Genomic DNA, 22065 nt, shown 5'->3' with positions numbered 1-22065 from the left:
AGTCTAGGGTTACCAAGGATCCCCCGAGGGTGATCTCTTAGAATGAGCCAACGGAAAGGCCATTGCTCTCTTAACTTTTCCAGCCTGCCCTACACTCTTGGGATCAGGGCCTTCCCTGCCCCTAGATCTTTGGAGTGGACCCTTCCAGAGTCAGTTTCCCACTGATCACCTGCTACCCACACTCTCCCTCAGCCTGTTTGGCTCTAAGTGAGCATGTTCATTTTCCCAGTGGTGACAACACTGGCTTCCAGGCTGCAGCCCCGGTGTTATGCAAGGATTCCATCCTGTGTCATTCGAGGGCCCCATCAGAGGTCTGGCAGTGGGGTGACAGGAGTGGGTCAGCTGTTCATTTGAAGGCCAATCCAAAGAAGCTGGGAATGCTGAAGATATGTTCAGGGCCGGAGTCTATGTCTCTTTCTCTGAAACTCAGGTTCTAGAACATTGCACATTTGACTCTTAGACTCTTAGACCTGGCTTGGCATGAATCTGGGCCAGAAGGGTGGCTTTACCTGCCACATCTCCATGCCCTTGTAGCTGTTGGGCTGTTGGTCTCATGGCAAAGAGCCAAGGCAAGTTGGTAGGCTAAGAAGGAGGCTCTGTCCTTAGAAGAGGAAGAGAAATAAGGACAGAGAACTTGCCTTCTGTGGCCCGGGGCCTACCAGACGGGGGCCACAAAGAGCAAACAGATGCAACAGATTCTGTCTGAGGAGGCTTGCTCACCCATCCTTCCCCAGAGAAGGCTCTCCTGCCGCCTAGATCACCCATCACTAGACTAACATGGTAACTGGGTACGACTGTTGATCTTACTTCTTCAAATGAGCTGGAGCTGTCCTCTTGAAAAGCCTTTTTTTTTTTTTTTAAGATTTTATTTATTTATTTGACAGAGAGAGATCACAAGTAGGCAGAGAGGCAGGCAGAGAGAGGGGGGGAAGCAGGCTTCCTGCCGAACAGAGAGCCCGATGCGAGACTCGATCCCAGGACCCCTGAGATCATGACCTGAGCCGAAGGCAGAGGCTTAACCCACTGAGCCACCCAGGCGCCCCTTGAAAAGCCATTTTTAAAAAAAAGATTTTACTTATTTATTTGACACAGAGAGAGAGACAGTGGGAGAGGGAACAGAAGCACAGGGAGTGGGAGCGGGAGAAACAGGCTTCCCACCGAGCAGGGAGCCCGATGTGGGGCTCGATCTCGGGACCCTGAGATCATGACCCGAGCCAAAGGCAGACGCCCAAAGACTGAGCCACCCAGGCACCCCTTGAAAAGCCATTTTTGTCCCCTTAGTTACAAGAGAGGGAAACTCCTCCTAACTAACTAGTGTCCCAACTATTTTGAGAACTCAATAAAACAATCACATCAAATATGAAGAGGCATAAATCTTGTGTCTGCACAGGTAACCTACTCAATTGCTTTTATTATCGTTCAGGCTGCCTCCATTTATTACCATCCACAGCCTGGGCATAGAAGGTTGCATGGAGGGTGGTCTCCGGGTGCAGTCCTCCACCCCGAGAGGCAACGATCAGCCCGTAGAGCCAGGGATTTCGATGGGAGCTCAGGAAAGGCCCATCTGTCTGCATGAAAACCAATCAATAATTCTGTAACCAGAGCCCTTGTCACAGGGAAATGGACAACACAACAGTTCAATACAGGGGCCACAGGGGGAATTAGCCAGAGGAGATGGGGCTGGGCAGGAGCAGCCCCTGGAGAAGGGAGACAGGGTGCCCGGAGCAGGGAAGGTTGGGGAGGGAGCAGAGCTATGTGTATATCAGCAGAAGGGGCCAATTCCTGTGCAAAGTAGATCCAGGGACTGAATCTAGCGTCGGAAGTTGGTGTGGGAGGGAACAGTCGGGAAACGGGCTTATTCCGGTGCCTGCAAGAGAGTGTGGTTGTACATGGGATGGTATGTGCTTGTAGACCAGAACATCACAGCTCCCAGAGAAAGAGGAGCCGTGGTAGTAACTGGTGCAGACGATGAATGCCACCCCTCCCCCCCACAAACCCCACCAAGAGCCTGCACTCTGTAGAGGGGCTTGTTCGGAACCCACAGGGGATAGGAGACCTCCTTTCCCAGCTTGTCCGCAGGACTGATGAAGGAACACCCTAAGCCAAGAGCTCCATTTTCTGCTCCCAGCTTCCTAGATCTCCAGCTCTGTGACTTCCTCTCTTAGTTCTCAGGTTTGTCCTCAGTCCCTCCTTGTTGCTACCTGGAGTTGGAGGTCTCATATTGAGAGGAAATGATGTCTATGTATTTCCTTTTCACTTCCTGTTCTTTCTTTTTTATTATTTTTTTAAGATTTTATTTATTTATTTGACAGACAGAGATCACAAGTAGGCAGAGAGTGAGAGGGAGAGAAGCAGGCTCCCTGCTGAGCAGAGAGCCCGATGTGGGGCTCCATCCCAGGACCCTGGGATCATGACCTGAGCCGAAAGCAGAGGCTTTAACCCACTGAGCCACCCAGGCACCCCTGTTCTTTCTTTTTTAAAGATTTGTTTATTTATTTATTTGAGAGAGAGAGAGATTGTGCCAGAGAGAACGTGCAGGGGGAGGGGCAGAGGGAGAAGGAAAGAATCCCAAGCAGACTCCCTGCAGAGCCCAAAGTGAAGGGGGGTGGGGTTCGATGTCACGACTCTGAGATCACGACCTGAGCTGAAATCAAGTGTCTAATGCTTACCCGACTGAGCCCTTCAGGCGCCCCTTCACTTCCTGTTCTTTAAAAGAGTACAGTGAAGGCTTCCAACCTGGCCAGCCACCTCTCTGAATCCCTGCTGTTTCCCTGCACACCCCACTCCAGGTGTCCAGAGTTCAGATTCTTGCAAGGGAAGCAGTTACAGGTGCAGCTGTGGCTAGTGCAGCGCACCTGGCCGTGTGGGTGAGTCCAGAAAGGAGAGAGAGGCCCCTGACAGATCTGAGCCATGGGAAACAGTAACTCACTAACCAACGTCCCTATCCCAAGTGAAATAAACAGATGGGAAATGAAATTTACCAGTACACCATGGGGTTGAAAGTTTTCCTCCCGTGGAATCTGTTGTTTGGGTGCTGGCAAGGTACAGCCTGAACACGGTTCACAATGGTTTCTAGGCACAGAGGTTGACATTGTCAGTGTGTATGGTTGTGTGTGTGTGCTCTTTGGCAAAAAGGCTCCGAGGCCAAGAGGAAAGAGAGGAAGTTCTAAAGGATGTGTCCTGCGGTCACAGACAAAGGCTGGACACTTTGTCCTTGGCCCATCAGGTCAATCAGTGAGGCAGTCTTTGGGCCAGTGGGTGATAGTAGGGCTCAGCTGAAGATTCTTTGTTTCATAATTTGGGCAAACTGAAGTCAAATTTTCCTTCAATCTTTGTTTACGCTGTAATACTCCACGGTCCATTTAGCCCCCCAAAAGAGGGGCCTGGCTACAGTGATGTCACCTTTGTACTGGAGAGGTATGAGGTCAGCTGTCCGTGTTCACTTAGACACTCACTTTGTCCCAGCCCAGTCGGCAAAACTAGTTAGGGACCAACTGTATACACAACTAAAAAGATTCTCTTCGCAGTGGGTCTCTTTCCTGTACATTCTGACGCCGAGACCCACCAAGGGATATAGGTTCCCCCCGGCAGGAGGCGTGACAGCAGCACGGGAACACAGTCATTGGCAGAGCTCTCCCAAGGGCCAGGCCCTGGGCCCAGCTGCCATGTCCTCCCCCAGGAACCCAGGAGCTGAGGAAATAAGGAAGAGGCTCTGTGTAAGAAACATGTAACTGGGGACTGGAGAGGCCTCGGAGACCAGGCAGGACATGAAGGCACAGGCAGATGCCTTGGGCTCTGGGAGCTGTCAGAAGTGGGAATGAAGAGGAGAGTGACAGGGCACTGGAGGAGAAGGAGCAGGGACCCATGCCATCCCCCGCAGGTAGGAAAAGGAGGTATATAGAAGGGAAGAGGGAGACGGGAGAGGCCATGGAGCCAGGCTCCTCTTGTAGGTCGTTCTCAGCAACCACAAAAACCACAAAACAAACAAACAAACAAAAAACCAACCGACCAAACAAAAAACAACGTACTCTTTCTTTTGGGTGTTGAGAGATAATATAAGAAGCTATTTTGTGTGTTTCACGTGAGAGTTGAGAAACCGAGAGTTGGCGTTCTAGAGGGGTCAGGTTGATTGTAGGGACGTGGAGGGAGGAAAGTGGGGCTTCGGGAGCTGGGACGGAGCTGGTGAGAGCTGGACCATAGGGCTGGAGTATGCGGGCCCAGCCTAGAGGCAGGAAGATTTGGGTTTTGAAAACTCCTCGCTGGTGGATGAAAACATGGCTTCAGGCCTGATTCAGTCCTGGGACCCCGGTCTGCAGCCCCAGGGCTATGTCACCAGACTTGGCTTCTCTTCCCTGCTTCAGACCAGAGCTCTAACTGTGCAGGAGCGGGAGTATGGGGGATGTTTCCAGAGCCCCTTAGTCCAGGGGCTGAGGAAGGTAAGTGGGGAGGGGAGAGTCCACTCTCTACTGTGAGGGCAAGGGAGGGTGAGGCACGAGTAGGAGGGGAGGACGGAATTCAGAAGGAGGGCTGAAGAGTGAGAAAGGAGGTGGGGAGGCTGAGAGGTGAAAGGGAGAGGCCTTGGAGCTGGCTTGGCTGGATGAGAATGGAGTGCATGGCCAGAGTATAAAGCAGGGAGCTCTGGAAGCTTTAAAAGGGGGTTGGATCCTGTGTGTCTCCACCAAGGGCCTCTCGTGGTGCTTGGAGGTGGTCAGAGGGAGCCTGAGCTCTGGGCAACTGGTAGACCAGGCTGAGGGGGACTTTAGGAAACTCAGAAGGTGGTAAAAGAGAAAAGGGAGGCCAACCAGGAAGGACAAAGAGGGTAGGACATAGGAAGTGGCGTGGGAGGTCAAGTCGCAGGAGCTGGGGCTCGTGGCCAGCTGCACCCCCGAGGCAGGCTGGTGTGGTTGTCGGGTCACTGCAATGTAGTAGCTGTAGCCTGGTCCCCAGCAGAGTGGACAGTCGGAGAGAGGCCAAGAGGGAGGGAGGGAGGTCCTCACTTCCTAGGTGTTCCAGATTTGAGGCCCTCTACCCGGGAGCCTCCAGCCACTCTGCCCTGGACTTCCTCCTTTGCCTGCCTGTAGCCCTGCCCGAACTGCTCTGCAGTGAGCTCCCCCTGCAGCCATTTGGGGATGGAGGAAGCCAGAGGGACGCTATAGGCACTGCCTGGCATGGGGAGCAGAAAGGCCTAAGACAGGGCAGCAGGCTACGAGGGGAACTGTTCCTACCCGGTAGGCGCAGTGATGTCAAGAAATCAGAGAGGAAGGGCTCAGAGGTTGGGGAGAGAAGGAAGGAGGGCAGGGAGGGAGGACGGCAGTGGCCGCAGGGTTGGAGCCCCTGAGGCGGCCTTCCCCTGCCCTGATGCTCCCTCTTGGCTGCAGGGTCTTTGTTGGACTGGTAGAGGAAGCTGCAGGAAACCAGCAGCCTTGTAGGCAGTATCTCGCTTGACAGGCCACAGAGATGGTCAGAGAGGAGACACTGCTTCTACCTCTTGTGACTTTCCACCCTAATTTGAGAGGGCGAGATGGTACCTGGCTGTGTGTCAGACGGAGAGAAGTTGGTGACCCTGCGTTGAGGGCCTCTGTGTGGCTCTGTTTTGGAAAGAGCCTGTGAAGTTTGGAAAGGGCATGTGCTATCTATCTAGCTGAATCCAGCGTTTGTGTCCTGGGAAGCTGTCTAATTGGTCCTGGTGTTCCAGGGAGCGCTTAAAAGGAGTCAGTCTGGGTGGCTCAGTGGTTAAATCCTCTGCCTTCGGCTTGGGTCATGATCTCAGGGTCCTGGGATGGAGTCCCGCATCGGGCTCTCTGCTCAGCAGGGAGCCTGCCTCCTCCTCCTCTCTCTCTCTGCCTGCCTCTCTGCCTACTTGTGATCTGTCTGTCAAATAAATTAAAAAAAAAAAACTAACAACAAAAAAAAAGGAGTCCGTCTTATCAAACAGAGGGCTAGTGGTTTGCTGTTCACAGAGTTTCTGGCTGAAGGGATTGTTTGGTCTCAGAATGAGAGTCTCTGCCATAGCGTGGGTGACCTATTTGGGACGTTAGCAAATGTTCTCTGGCAAGCGTGGGTTGAATGGACGATAGATCACCCGATGAGTTGACGAGTGGGGGTCTGGTCAGGTGCAAAGGTCCCGACGCAAAGGTCCCGACACACTTAGTCTATGTGCACACACGTGGGCATTTTCTTTGCTAGAGGTGAGGGTGTAGAGTAGCACGTAATGGCCAGGCCGTGGGTGTGTGACACGCCTACCAGGAGTCCTGGTAACAGCACATGGTTTGTGTCTGTCAAGGTCCTCAAAGGGAATGTGCATATAGGTGGGGACACAGATCAAGCTGATTATCCCCTTTTATCATCTGCAGAGAGGACACCTCCCCTCCCTCCCCATATCACTTACCTTTTTCCTTCCTCTCTCCTCCTCCTCAGAGTTGCTGGTTTGGGTTAGGGGGCCAATCTCTGTAGACTCTAACTAAAGAGCTAAGAGAATTTGATAAGATAAGGAAGGCCGTCCTTCCTCTGGGGACCAACAGAGGTTTCATGTTCCCCTACTCCACTCGGCTTCTCTAGGTTGCTCACACCAGGGCAGGCAGCCTTCCCACAGACTGGGACTGTCTGGCCTCTGGGAGAGCCAGAGGAAATGAGGTATTCCTTGGGGTCAAGACTCGGGTTCCCTTCCCAGTCCCCATGGGTCTGGGTGGAGAGACAGTCTAATGGAGCCCCTGACGAGAGAGAGAGAGAGAGAGAGAGAGAGAGAGAGAAAGAAGGGGTAGAAGAGAGATGGTCTAAGACAGGAAGAGGGAACTGAGAGCCAGAGGTAACTCTGGGCCAGCTCTAGCTCAAACCTTTTCTTTGGGCCACAGAAGTAGACTGAGTATGTGTGTTGGGAAGGGAGGTTTTTTTTGTTTTTGTTTTTGTTTTTTTAAATTAGGGAAGAGGCTCTGAAACCTTTTGGCCAGTCTGCTGGGCTGAGCACTCAGCTCTTTGCAGAGGGTACAGCCCTGGTTCGATCCAGTTCCCCCTAGAAATAGTGGCCCCCCTCACTCTCACACGCCCTGTCCTCCAGCCTCAGCAAGTACACATTGGCCTCTTCCCCTCCCTCACCTCCCCTTAACCTGGCTCTGAGGATCAGGTAGTTCCTGGCCCCAGGGAAGCCGCCCAGAGACTCCTTAGGAGATGACCTCCCAGGGTGGGTACAAAAAAAGTTGAGAGAAATTCATTTCATGGCCAGTGGCTGCTTAGAAAAGGCGAGTCCAGCATACGAATGTGATAAATGTTAACTGAGCATTAATCGCATTAAAGAGGGCCCTATAAACTTTTCATTTCTAATTAAATTCGTCCAGTGATGCTGCCCAAGCGAGTACTCTGGGCCTTTGTTTATGTGGAAAATTAAAATGCAAATACAATGGGATTTATTTCCAGGAGTGGAGGGTTGGGCCGGCCCCTCTGGCTACTGGCCTCCAAGCCTCTCGGGCCAGGTAACTGCTTCTTTGGATGTGCCAACCCCACCCCCACCCCCCTTGGGACCCATTGTGGTGAGAAGGGAGAGGACAGAGTTCAAGGTCAAATAGAGTTAGAGATGAGGAGAGGATGTAGCAAAAATTGAAAAGAGGAAGAAAAAACAGTAGATGACCCCAAAATCGAAGAAGGCGCTGCCCTGCCCCCCTTCCCCTGCCCACTGCCAACTCACGGCTCTAAGAGAAGAGATCTCCCAGATCTGGCTTGTGAGTCGTGTCACCACAAGCTTCCACGGCAGCTCGGGGATGAAGGGTGTGCATGGGAGGGGAAATTTGGAGGAATCAGCCCTGAGAGGCATAGGTGGACCTCCTCCTAAAAGAACCAAGCGGTCACCCGCAGGGAGGGCCCTGGATTTATCTCCAGCCGTTTGAGGGGCGGCTGCTGTCCACACCTTGGTTTCACGGAGCTCTTCCTACCAGTGCCCAGCAGCATTGACGCAGAGCAGCAGAGCCGAGAGGCACACTCTGGGGTCACCGCGCAGGCACATCCGCACACACGCGGCCTTCTCATGTGTGGGGACAGCGGGTCACTCATGGGAGTAAACGACTGTCCCCTGCACGGAGTCCTTCAATGCCGTGATGCCTTTGATAAAAAGCAGTAACCCCAAACACTGTTGAATAGAACGGTCTAAAGTTCCTATTTACCAACACATAAATTAAGTCGAGTGGAGAGAAAACACGGGTCAGAAAAATCATGTGGGTAGATCAGTGGAGACACTGAGGGATCACCGTGCTGCTGTCTGGATAAGGAAGCTGTAAACAGCATTAAAAAGGAGAGAGGGAAAGAAAATGGAAGTGGAGCCATGATAAAAAGCAGAGCACTAAATCACACACGGGGGTACATGTACAAAGTCACAAACCAGATTTACACCAAGCGTTGCAAGATCTACAGCTTGGTCGGACTGCACGTGGAGATACTCTGTGCCCCGGCGTGCGGGCGTCCACAAAGCGGATGAGGCCGTGTCAGCATGAAGGGAGTGGATTTGGCCGTAACCTGGGCCCTCCCTGTCAGACCAGTGAGACTGACCCCTCAGCTCCACGGTGCAGGGATCTGATGGGGCCGGCTTTGCATACAGCCGAGGAAACAGCCTTAGGAGGTCTTTAAAGGTCTTCGAGCCCATGAATCTTTGTGAGCCAGACCCACATTCTAATGGATGTCCAAGGCTACAACCCATCCCCAGATGGAGTCTGCTTGACTAGTTTTGGTAGAGAGCTTGCTTTAGTCTCTTTTATTCTGAGTCATTCTCCTCCTTTTTAGCGTTCACTTGTGTCTCTTAGAAATGCATGCGCACTTGCTGACAAAGAGGTAAATATGACAAGTCCCAAACAGGACGAAAACCCAATCTGTAGGCAGTCCTCTGTGAGGGTTGTCAATAAGAAGCCAAATATCTGGCGATTTAGAGACATCTGCATAATTGATCAGATTTCTTAGTTCTTATCCAGGCATCGACACTCATTTTCATTTCACTGGTGTTGCATTTCATTGGGAAACACCTGTTTGCAGAGGAAAATAGTCTAAGTGACAAAGCGTCATGGTTAGAAAGCGTCTTTGATGCATTTGGGTCTGGTTTCTGGCTTACAAGGATATGGGTCTGGACTTGAGAGGCAGGTGGAGAGTTGGTGTTTAGAGGATTTGGTATCTGAACAAAGCATAGCGAGTGGGCACTCTCCCTGGAAAGCTGGTTGGGAGGGCAGATCACTTCGTTCAGATGACGGTAAGCTGTCCGGTAGGCCTGGCTTCCATAATGGAATCCACGGGACTATCTTAAAGGAGAGTAGAACCTAAAGGTTCTTAGGAGGCATGGTCTTTCATTCCTTTATACTTTCATCTGTCCATCCAGAAACCCTTTGCTGAGCACCTGCTATTTGCCAGGCTATTCACACAAACCTATGTAACCCAGACAATGTAAGAAAGTGGGCTCTGGGAGCGATGGCTGGAGTTCGAGTCAACTTCCCTACTGACTGGCTATGTGGTTTTAGGTAAATCTCCTCTCCTCTTTGGACCTCGGTTTCTTCATGCATCTAACATGGGGCCCACCGTACAGCTCTCTCGTAGGTTCTCAGGAGGGTTACCCGAGTTAATCCACACACCTCAGCACTGCACCCAGCACCTAGCAAGTGTTCGATACATGTGAGTTGTTATTATGGCGGTCATAATCATCAAATGATCTTGCTCTGTGTCTGCATCAACGTGTGTGACTTCTGGCTTGTGTGTGCACAAACAGTGACCTCTTTTAAATAAACAAGCTTGAGCTGAAAGGATATTCTGTGAACAGAAATGTGTATCGTGAATGTCAGTGAGAATTATGGTCCACTACAAGCCCAGCCGGATTTAGGAAAGGACCTGTTCTATGTGTGTGCAGGGAAAAAAGCCCAGGATGAGTCAGTTATCTGACCACTGAACAGAATTAGTCAGGTAATTGCCCCCTTTGTCCTCGTTGGTTGAGACCCCAGCCTCTATGGTTGTCTGTGTGTGTGCGTGCATGTGTGTGTGTGTATAAACTTCCTATGCCTGCGCACTCCTACTAGCCTACTAGTGGTTGAGGAGTTGAAGGTTGGCATTTTCTGGGCTTCATGACATTTTCATGGGTTGTGGTGCTTTGCATTTTGTCATTTTTTTAAAAAGATAAAGTGAAACAGTCATGGAAAAAAAAATCCTTATTTTATGGGTTTGAAGGGTTCCTCTGATTCTTAAATGCCATAGAGGGAAGAGAAGGAAGGTAAACAGAAAGAGGAAGGGACGAGAGGAGAAAAAGTAAAGGTAAGATAAAGGATAAAGAGAGAGGAGAGGGGAAGTAAGCCAGTATTTGACAAGTACAAACCAACCTGCTACTCTTGTCCCACATCTCTGTATGTTTCAGGGAAGCATGGGAGGTTGATAATCATTGCAGTTATTTTCGCTGTTAAGACCTAGAAGATTTTAAGGAGGAAATTCAGGAGAAAAATTTTACTTTGGGCTTAATGTATTAAGCGCAATAGCTCACAGTAACTGGACAAGTACAAATTCTACTTACTCTGTGCATAACAGGAGCAAAGATGAAAACGAAAGTTTTCTAAACTCACGATGATGTGCTCTGGCTCCCCATCTTTATGGGAAGGTCCATGGACTGAGCCCAGCACCCAGTCCCATTCTTGCCTATAGCTCTCCCTGCCCCTTTGGCCTGGGTAGGTAGCCAAGTTCAGCTCAATGGACTTTCGTAAGATCCACACCCAAATGCCTTCATATTCACTGATCTGATTCCTTTCTTACCCCTTCCTTATTTCCCAACTTGACCCCTTGATTTCATTATCCCTTATTTATGCCTATTGCCCGACCAATGTTCTTCTTTTTTCAATTAGAAAGGAAATCTTTTAAATGAGCTAAATTTGGATCTTGAGAACTCAATTATCTTTGGATTTTTTTTAATAACTATACAATGTTTAAGGGCCACCATTTTCCTTTCTGCCTATTCGTCCTCACAGGGCCGGATGCGGCCTTGGTCTGGAGATGGGCAGTGGTGAAATCTATCATGTCCCAGCTCCTGCCCCTGTCCAAACGGACCAGAGGGCCAAGGAGGGAAGTAGCCCCTCTCTCCATGCTACCTGACTGCAGTTTTTGCACTTCTCTGCTTAAACCACACGCATACCTTTACTCATCTTAGGGTTTTATGTATATTAGCACACATGTGGATGTGCTTGTACACATGCATAGGCAAATCTTATGGCTCCTTTACTTGGTAAGCCCTTATATTCATAATAATAGTAGCTAACAAGTGCTTACTATAGCAGAAATCATTATAAGCATGTCACATGTATTAATTGATTTAAGCCTCGTAAACAACCCCATAGGGCTTTATAGGATTGTTTGTAGATGAGGTAACTGGAGCACAGTGACGTTAAATAACTTACTCAGGTCACAGGCTAAGCAGCAGAACTAGGATTTGAACCCGGGCAATACTGATTCTAAAACCCATGTGCTCCTCCAGCACTCCCTACTTCCTATTACTTTTCCATCAGAGGAAGGGCAGGTATCTATGGTCTCTTGTGAGGCTCTGTATATCTTACAGCCTCATGCCCCTCTCTTGACAAGCTCAAGAACAGAGACCCCGCACCCTGGTAGGAAGTCACATCTATGAGGTGTTGCCATACTCTCCTGTGCTGTGGGTGTGGCCCTGTGAGTGCAGGGGATGCTGGGAAGGAAGAAGGTGCTGGTGGCCAGAGTCACAGAGACTAGTGGACTGGGGAGCTAGAGTTCATGCTGGACTTGGGTTCACGTTCATTGGAATCAGGGAGTTTACTCCCATCCATCCTCCTCTTGTCATATCAGGGACCCAGACTTTCAGTAGGCACTGAGTCCAGCTTCGAGCTTTGACCCTTCATGCAGATGTAGGCAAGGTGGTACCAGGACCTGTGTCAGAAGTGTTCATGGATCAGGGGCCGCTGGCTTCCAACAGGACAGAACTGTGCATTTGGTCCTCGAGAAGAGATCCCCCCCATCTCTAGAATCTTCCTTCTGGAAAGCAGCAGGGCAAACGACTAAGCTGGAGCAAGGTAAAAAAGCTAAAGGATGGGCCCTCTCACCCACCTCCCACAACCACACTGAGAAAGCAATTACCGAATCCTACACCACCACCCAGATCCAACATCATTACTCAACCCACATCACCAAGGAGACACCCATTAACCTAATCTCTGAGACATACATTACAAAAAAAAAAAAAGATGCTGATATAATCAACGAACACAATAATTCAAAGCAGAAACCTAGCCATTGCTGCTAAACAATACCCACATTCCTCCAGCTCAGTGTTACACCAAGTGCCGTCACCTCAATACAATATCACAAAACACCAAGTAACAAACCTTAAGCCAGCTGCAGGAATGCATTGGGGCACAATGCACTACAGCGTACACCCAACACAATTCAAACTCTCCATCCCACAGGCACACCCATACACAAAGGCTGAAATCGTGTGGCTGCCAGAGCAACAGCAAAGGCTGGTCACGCATGCGCAGAGCTGGAGCCGGCGCCGGGCCATAGAGCCCCCAGCCCCTCTGCACGCCCAGCAGAAAATGGTCACGGCCACGGCCTCCCCGAGCTCAGTGCCCAGCCAATCCCCAGGCACAGTGCAGCCTGCCAGAAAGCAGCAGCACCATCCCGTCTCTCCAGCAGGTGGATGTGTCCAGACCATCACCTTCAATAAGGCCTCTGGGCTCTGGTTGCTAGTAAGAGAATAAACTGTCCCCTGAGCCTGCTTCCTGAGACAGGACAAATCAGCTCTATCCTGGCTGGGGTTTAATAAGACTTTGCTGTTACTGAAAATGACAGAGCTCCAGGGATGGAGGTGGGGGGGCGGGAGCGGGGGCTCACCGAGCTGGGTGCAGGAATTCCCCTTCCTCCACCAAGCCCTGCCTTCGGTGGCCATTCCAGAGCCGAGGCCGTCTTGCTGGGTGTTCACTGAGTATCGATTCAGTCTGCAAGCAATTTTAATATTTCTTCAGGGACTTTCCAGCAACAGCACAAGTCATTAATTCACCCTCCCAAATTGCTTATTCAATAGCAGGAACATGGCTCCTGAATAAAGTCCCAGAATTTATGTGACTCGCACGAGTCAGGAGGTCAAACAACTGTTATGGAGCGAAGTTAAAAATCCAAATAAAATATTGACACTTTTTTGGGGAGGGGGGGAAGTAAAGGTATTTAAAATAGGTTTTTGTTGCAATGCCCCCAGGATAAAGAATGGAAGGAGACTGAAGACAAGTTGAAGTTTATAAAATCAATGGAATTTATTGCGCATCTACTTGGCATTTAATAATTCTCTCATTTCCACATCCCCCCCACCACGTCCTAGCCATAGACAGAAAGATACACATGTGTACAAGTGCACATCTATGCACATCAATACCGATGCATGCACCAATATAAAAACACAGTTGTGATGTGAGAATCCCAGATGCTCTGGAAAGGGACTGGTGCAGAATGTGACTGTGGCTTACACATTTGACAGAAATAGGCATAACTGGGGCAGAAATTCATGAAGTAGGTTTTGGCAAATATATCTAGTATTATAAATTGTGGATCAATGCATCAGAGCCGACATGAATATAAAGATACACTAATCACAGTAGTAGTTTCTAGAAACATAGAAACACTTTGGTGTGTGGTACCATTACACACTCACATACTCGATTCGGAAACTAAATAAGTAGATAAATAGATACAGAGAATTTGGAAACTCTACACCCAAAACCTCCCAGTGCATATAAATACGGAAACCATAGCCACTTAACCTAAAATTGTGGTTCGTTTGTGACATAGACGCACTGCTCATCAAACACAGGGGAGAGGCTAAGCATGCTCAGAATCACTACTGTATGCAGTTTCTGTCTGTTTTCTACGCATACATTTGCTCAGTTGTCCAGAACATAGATGGGAAAAGATGAGGCCCAAATAGTTAACAAACACAGATAACTATTAATAAAGAAATTCCCAGAAGAGGTCATATTGTTCAGTCTAAAGACATTGGAGTCCCAGGCCTGCACCCAGAGTCTGGCTCCGGTGTTATTAAGCACTTGACCTTAGGCAAATTGCTCAGCCACTCTTGTCTGCTTGGCATCGTAGAGAACATGCCTATTTAACAGAGGTGTAGCTAGGATTTAAATGAGCAGATGCATTTGTCACAGTGGCTGTCAGTTAGTGAATATGAAATAAGTTCTAGTTACTTCTTTTACTACTATTATGTGCAGCTCTTCTATTGGGCCAGCCTCTCCTAGAGTCTACCGTCTGTTCTGGGTATGAGCTATTCCACCCAGTGGTTAGCTAAATGGGTTCTGCAGCCAGGTTCCCCAGTTTAAATCCTGGTTCTGCTGCCTAACAGCTGTGTGCCCTTGGGTCAGTTACTTAACCTCTCTGAGCCTCGGTTTCCACATCTGTGGAATAGGGATAATAATCTTCCTAAGAAGTTGTGAGAAATAAATTAATTCATGTAAAGTGCTTAGCACAGTGCCTGGTACACAGTGAATGTATATTAGTACACTTTATTCCCGAAGATGTTATCCTTATCATTATTAATAATAACCTTCATTTGTTATTCAGCAAATAGTTTTTAAGCGCTAACATTCTTCCAGGCACCATTGCTAGGTGCTGGAAATACATTAGTGAGAGAAATGGGTGTGATCTCTGCCCATGTAGAGCTCAGGGTCTTGGGGAGGACTCAGTGTGAATTCAGTAAGCAAGGAGACAAGCTTTCAGCTCTGTGCTAGACCCTGAGGGCAAGAGGGGTGCGGAGAGAAAGAGATTGGAAAGCCAGGGCGGAGCCAGATTGGGAAAGATTTTGAAGGCCAGGCTGAGGAATTTTGAATTGATTCTGTTGGTAATAGGAAGCAATTGTAGGGTTTAGCCACGTCACATTCTTTCAGGAGACAGACTGATGGATTGTTTTCGAATACTGGAGTCACTGGGCCAGAGGTGGGAGGGGCAAGAGGCAAGGAGGTCAGGCCCCACCTCTGCTGCTGCTCAGGGCACTTCCTCCAGGCTTCCTTCTGCTTGCCTAGGGAGGAGGGCTTGCCAGGGAGGGACACGGAGCATGGGCAGGGAGGACTTGGTCCAAGCAGGGAGGCTACATGGCACCCCTTTCACCATCACATCCTGCCAATCTTCTAGCCTCTGGACTTCCCAAGCAGGATCATGGGGTGGACAGCTGGTGGACCCCAGTTCTAGCCCGGAAGCCCTGACAGATGAGGGCAGGGCTGGTGGTGAAAGGAGCTAGTCTGGTCACGCTCTGGGCTTGGCATGCACTGCAGACTGGTTTCCAAATGGTTAGTTAAACACATTGCCCCTTAATTTTTAAACCTATGCATATCTTGAAGTTAAATCAATCCATATGCTTACCATTCATCATATAAACCATCACTATTGCCCCCTTGGGCCAGCCCCATGGCCCATCTAGCCTGGTAAATTGTATCTGGCCTGGGCTCCCGGGGACACGTGGTGGAAGGATTATCGCCCGTAGTGCCAGTCTTAGAAGGCTAAGTTGATGCAGGATATCTAAAGAAATACTATTTAAGGTGATAGCCAAGGAACCCAGTGGGAATCTAGCATCTGGCAATGTACAAAAACCTATTTTGAAATTATTTTTATTTTTAACCTCTAGTTTAGTTTCCACGGAGGAACTGTGATAGCTTCTTGAATTTTGCTTCCTGGGTCAGTGGGAGTCAGGATCAGCAGATGGAGAGAAATGTTGATGGACAGATAGGAGTAAGGAAACTTTGAGCCTTCTAAGACTTTCTCTCAACCCTCTCAAGGCTCCCCTATATTACCACAGGGGTGGTTTCTTCACCCCCTGGCTTAAGCCAGTCTTCTCAAATATTATAGGACTTAAGAATAATCTGGGCAATTTGCTTGAATACAGAGTCCTGGGCCTTAACACCATCAGACATTTTAATCAGGAGGGCTAAAGTGCACCCCAGGGGATTCCAACGCAGGTGGTTCAAGGACGGTGGTTTGAGGAAACTCTTCTGCAAGCTTTTCATCTCTTGGAGCTCAGTCATGCCTTCTGAGAAGCAACAAAGGAGGCAGAAGCTCTTGGCGCATTTGCTGGGGGGTGGGGGGGGGGAGGAGGCGTTAAGCTCAGAAACCCAGCATTCCAGCTCTACCATGCTCTAGCCAGAACGGAAGTTCCTGCCGGAAGCTTCCCGTCCGCAGCCATGTTCACTCACAGACCCTGCTGACCTGTGTGGGTGGTTGTCCGCGCTGAAACCTGCAGGGGTCTGAGTGGGCATGGGCGAGCCACCCTGACCTGCACAGACTGCTGAGCAGGAGCCTGGGAAGATGGCTTTACACCAAGCATTTCCAGGCTGCAGTGGGGAGAGCAGGTTGGACGGATGCTGTTTCGTCTGCGAGGGGGCGGTCCTAAATGTGAGGGCTTTGGTTCCTGGGATGTACGGAGGGGAAATCCTAGTTCCTCAAAGTTCTCAGGAGGATGGGGAGGCAGGAACCATTTTAAGGGGAGGTGAAATTCTCCTGAATAATCTATGACAGTTCACTTGAAGTTCTGCCTTGAAAAGTCTCCAGCTGTCTGCGCTGTTCCAACTTGACTCAGGGCTCAGCCCGGGACATGTACCCGGCAGAGGCAGTTCTCAAAGGCCTGTGTTGAAACAGTTGTGTGCAAAATGTCCTTTGCTGAAGCAAATATCATTTTGTCCTCTGGAATGATCCAGCCTCTAATACCAGGAAGCCCAAGGGTGCAGAAGGAGGCCCTGCCCACCACTCCTCTGGCTCCGTGGCCTGTGGGGCCAGCCAGGCTGAGACATTGTCGGCCCCTGGAGTTCCCTCGATTTACCAAATCAGGACAGACTTTTCCCCTGAGAGGAATGAAATATTTTCTGCAAAAACTCTGAAGTGGGCAGTCTACCCTAGGACAGTTTGAACTGATTTATACATGTGCATGGCGCATGTATACAGACACCTGACTTCTTGCCCTAAAGACCCTTTCAGCAAACCAGTAACATGGCCAAGCCTGGGACCAACCTGCCCTTCTGCTAAGAAGTAATTTCATCGCGGGGAATGCCATCCGCTCCGGGCAACCAGACAGGATTTTATGGGGACGTGTTTGGAGATCCATGTATATATCACGTTGTCAGCGGCTGGTTCCTACAGGTGTTATTACTCCCATTTTAGAGAAGGGAATACTAACTCTCAGGGAGCCCCCTACCCTTTGTTTCTCAGAACACAACAGAAGAGGCTGGAAATAGAATCCAAGAGTTTGGATTCTGGGCTACAGGGTATTTCTTTTCTGGAGATAGGCTAGCGTGGTGGTTACGGGTGTGGGCCTTGCATTTAGTTTCCTTGAGTTCAAACCCCAGACTTGGCCATTTATTAAATGGGTGACGTTGGGCAAATTGCAACATGCCGTATCTCCAAAATGGGTTGTTGTGAGGATTAAGTAAACTGTTTGGGGCATGTAGAGCATTGCCTAACGCATAGTAAATACTCAGTAGACAATGGATTTTATTCCTGGGGATCCTGTTAAGGAAGCATTGCTCCTAGAAATCCTGACCAGCCTCGCCCTGGCTATGCTGTCACCTAACTCTCTCCAAGGTGAGCTGTCTGAGGTCACCTCAATGCTAATAGGACCTCTCCTCGTCTCCACCTCAGGGGGAGTTTTTGCACACCATTTATTATCATATAATACAATGCAATATAATATCATACATAACATAACATAATATGATGGGTAGGTTAACTTGGAAACCCTGAGGCGGACCGTGGATGGATGGATAGATGAATAGATACATTTGTACTAAGTATACATACATTATATCATTCTATTGATTTGTAAAAAGTTCCCGGTCTGCCTGGCTGTAATGAGATTTTTGAACTTTGCGTGGCGATCAATGAGTGGAATATTATTGGCCTGGAGAATTGATATACCTGCTCTCAGTGGCTTGTTCTGCTCCTAGGCTGCCCCGGCCCCCCAGGTGTACGATTCCAGCAGACACTTAACCTTTTTTACAGTGTCATCAGGCTAAAAGGAATCTAATAGTGACACAGGACTTGTGCTCAGCACTCTGCCACTATTGCTTTCCTGTCACAAATAATTTATAGCCTTCTATTTCCATCCCTGAGCCTGCACCCCAGCCCTGCCTCCTGCTTTCCCCCAGCTCCCAGGAATCAATAACTTCACACAGCCACAGTGGGACTACGGGGTGCAGAGAGACGGACCCAGAGAAGGGAGACTCACAGACGGGCAGAGAGAGCCACGGGGCAGAGAGACAGAGAATGACACACAGAGGAAGGAAGGAGAGGAGGAAGAGGAAGTGGGAGAAGGAGGAGAACCAGAAGAGGAGGAAGGATTTCCTTGGCGCTTTCTTAGAATGTTGAGAGCTCCTCGGTTTCTCCATGAGTTTAGCAAACTGTTAATAGGAGACTCATTACCTGCTTTCATTCTAACTCACAGAGCTGATGAAACTGTTTTGATCTCCAGCTTGGTGGGAGGTGGAGGCCTCCTGGGAATTTAACCAAGGAAAGAGTGACTTCACCTGCCTTGTCATTTATCCTTGGAAGCACAGTCACGGCCCCCTGGCATCTACTGGGCCCCGAAGAAGCTGGGGCTCATGCTGTCTGTGGATCCCTCCCAGGGATCCTGGGCGGAGGGCCCTAGTCTGTCTCACTGAAGCACCTCTTTTGCGGTCAGGCTAAGACAACTGCTGCTATTGCTTCTTGTCTTCTCGGTGCTCTGTCGGGGGCCCCCATAGCGGTGGCACTGACCCGGCTGGACCATGTTGGCCTTCGAGGCCTCCTGCCTGCACCTGGCTCAGTCCCTAAATAGAAGGCAGCTGGTCCTGATGGCCACCCACAGGAACATGGCTACTCCTAGACGTTGTTATTATTATTAGCGCTAGCATTTACTGAGCCAAGCATCATACTAACCATCTGACATGCATTATCTTATTTAAACCTCACCACAATCCTGGGAGGTGAACAGTATTATTATCCTCTTTTACAGGTGAGGGAGTAAGAAACTGTCAGGGGTCTCATTAGAGAAAGTCCCCTGAGCTGGGACTCAGACTCAGGCAGACTGGGCCCAGAGCCCACCCCCTTCATCCCTTTACCCTAGTCACACCCTTGCCAAGTTCCTCAAGTGCCTCCTGCTGAGCTCAGGCCAAGCCAGGAAAGGTTGGGGAGGAAGGGCCCATCCCTGTGAAGGAGAACATGCTGGAAAAAGAAGTAGGGAGCAGGGGTCCTGACAGGGCCATTTTCCCATGGCAACAAGAAATGGCACTTGCTAGCTGCCTAGTAGAGACATGGGCTCCCGGACTCCCCACTGATCCCCCAAAGATCTTTACCTGCACACTTGACTTGAGGGCCAGACCCGCCTGGGGCCGTGGAGGACATGCATGTGTCTGGCTGTCTTGCAGTGCCAAGAATGAAAAAGATGGGGAGAGAATGAGGAGAAATGGGAAAGTAGTATCAGACAGTCACCCACAGCAGTCCTACACTTTTTAAGCTTTTTAAGATCTTTTTAAGCTCTGGTGATAATCCCCTGCATTGTCAGTCATGTACGGGATTCCAGGTCAGCAATCAATAACCACCAGGTATCCACGATTCCAGTTCTTAAATTTCCCCAGATCAGCTCTGGAGTCTAGCAAGTGTCCACTTCCTGGGGGGGCATGGATGGACACCAAGAAGAAGAGTAACTCACACAGGCGCCCTGCCCAGCTCCTCTCCCACGGATCCCCAAGCCGCTGTCAGGGAGTAGTGATTTTCCATCACTTGCTGCCTCGACTAAATCTACACCAGTGCCCCAGGGGTCAGAGGTTCTTGGTAACAAAGATAGAAACTCTGCAAGGCAATCCAGTTATCTGAGTCAGCCAGCCCCAGCCCTGGGGTTTCCTTAGTCCAGGGCTCACCAACCTGCAGTCCAGAGCCCCCACACAGCAGGCCCAGTGAGATCCCAGAAGATTTTGCTGCAATGAATTCAGAGTGGCTGCTCTGAGCTGCACAGCCCCCTTCTAGACTTTTCCTATAGACCATTCTCAACGGGCTTCGGCTCCTGTCTGATCTTTCCCATTGTGATTATGCTCCAAACCTTCCCCCAGCTCTAGGGAGATGAACTTGCCTTTTGCTGTGCTGAGAGAGAGGAGCTGTAAAAGCTCCTTTTCAGAGCTCTTAGCCACCTCAGAATGCACCATCTCTCTCGCCAGCTCTTCCTGCTGCCTCTCCTTGCTCTGCCTTGTTCTCTCAGTCATCTGCATCTTGCCAGGCAACTTCAGGCTCTCCCCCTAGTTCTCCCTCCTCAGCCTGCAAACGTATCCAGGTCCTTCCTACCTTAAATGGCCTTCCCTCCCCCTCAGCCGCCAGTTCCATCCACTGGTTTCCACACTTCCTCTCCTCTCCTTTCCTACAGACTTCTGAAGGCACTGGTCTACTTTCACTGCCTCCCTCTACTCCTGTTCACTCCCTAACCTCTTTCTGTCCTGTCCCAGTTGCTTTGATGAGACTGCCGTCCCCCAAATTCCCAAATCTGTGCTTCTTCTTATTCCCAGTTCCCTCCAGTCTTTACATTGTCATTGATGCTGCGAATTATACTCTCCTTTTGGAAACGTTCTTCACCATGACTTAGGTGAAATGGCCCCATCGTGGTCCTGCCATTTCCAATGTGACCAATTCTGAGCCCTCTGCGAGGTCAGGTTCTTTTCCTCAGCCTGTGAAGGTGGGTGCCCTCCAGACACCCGCTCCTTAGGTCCCTTGTCTCTATCAATACCCTTTTCCTTGACAGTCTAAGATCTGTGTCTACTGTGCCAGCTGGACACTCCCTTACCACCCCAGACACTGCAAGCCCAAGACAAAACCAGCCACCTCCCTCCCTATCCTCTCCTGACAGCGGCACAAAGCACCAGCCTGCCTTGTCCCCAGAACTGAGGGTCTTAGGGCCGTGGTTGACTCCAGCCAGTTGCTAAATCCTGATCATTCTGCTTTCACAGTGTCTTGCAGACTCTTTCCTTTCCTTCCTGAAACCTCGTGCCTGTGTGCTGCCTTACCCGGATCTCTAATTTCGAGATCACTCCCGGCTTGAGACTCACTCTAACCCTGGCTGCTGCATGTTGACAGGAGTGTGACAAAGTCACGGAGAGCACCCGTTTTAGGGACAGAGTTCTACCTCCGCCCTCACCAACAGTGTGGTCTTGACTGAGCCACTTAACCTCTGTCAGCTTTGGTTTTCAACCTGCAAAATGAGAATAGTATCTACTCGGGAGGTTGTTGGGAGAAGGAGCCGTCGTATGTATAAGTGATATAAATTGCATATAATTTGGGCACCTACTAGATGATGAACAGATGGAAAATCACTTTTACCATCATTACTTCCAAGTTTTCAGCCTTATTTCCTCTTTCTCCTTTACATACCTCTACTGCTCCTGGCTGGCCAGTCTGGGCTTTAACCCCTAAAACTAACTTGGCTTCCATGCCTTTCTCCTCCCTTCCTCCAGCACCTGCTTATAATGCTCCCACCCTACCCCGCCACAGCCGCTTTGCTCATCTTAGAACCGTAATATTTTTCCCTGGGAAGCAGCCCTTCAAGAGCCTGTAGTCCCACCTTTTTACTTTACAGCTAAAGAAACAGAGGCCCCGAGAGACCGATTGATGAGCCCCAGAGCTCTTGTGGCTGTTGAGAGGCAGAGTCAGAAGCAGGACTCAGGGCCCCTGCCAGACCACCTGCTGCCCTTTCCACTCCTCTCCCTGCCCTCCCCTCCCCTGAAGGTCTGCGTGAAGATCTACTTCCTCAGGGACTCCTTTCCCAGTCCCCCACCTGCAAGGGGCTGGGATCCTCCTCCTCCTCCTTCTAACGTTTACTCCCAGGCTCCTCGGGGCCCCTGAGCTTTCTCTGGATGTGTGTTCCCGCTCCATCCAGTTTTTCCTCTAGCACAGTGAGGCAGATGCCTTATCTCTGTTCCCGTGAGCGCTCACTTAAACCAGAGCGGGGTCTGCTCATGGCTTCTGACTCACCTGGCTGGTTTGGGTGAACTTAGCTCCCACGCTTCTGTGTAGGGAGGGGCAATGCCATGGGAGAAGCCGCTTTCA

At 50.0% G+C, this 22065-nt stretch overlaps 1 protein-coding gene across 1 annotated transcript in view; it reads left to right on the top strand.

The window, feature by feature from the left end:
• The window catches only part of PAX2 (paired box 2), a 79786-nt gene that overhangs the window by 9896 nt on the left and 47825 nt on the right, over nt 1-22065 (top strand).

This window comes from Lontra canadensis, unplaced genomic scaffold, assembly GCF_010015895.1.
Source record: "Lontra canadensis isolate GAN:19392208 unplaced genomic scaffold, GSC_riverotter_1.0 scaffold3, whole genome shotgun sequence".
Lineage (NCBI taxonomy): Eukaryota > Metazoa > Chordata > Mammalia > Carnivora > Mustelidae > Lontra > Lontra canadensis.
The sequence above is the reverse complement of the archived record's forward strand: the minus strand, read 5'-3'. Positions and strand labels throughout refer to the sequence as shown.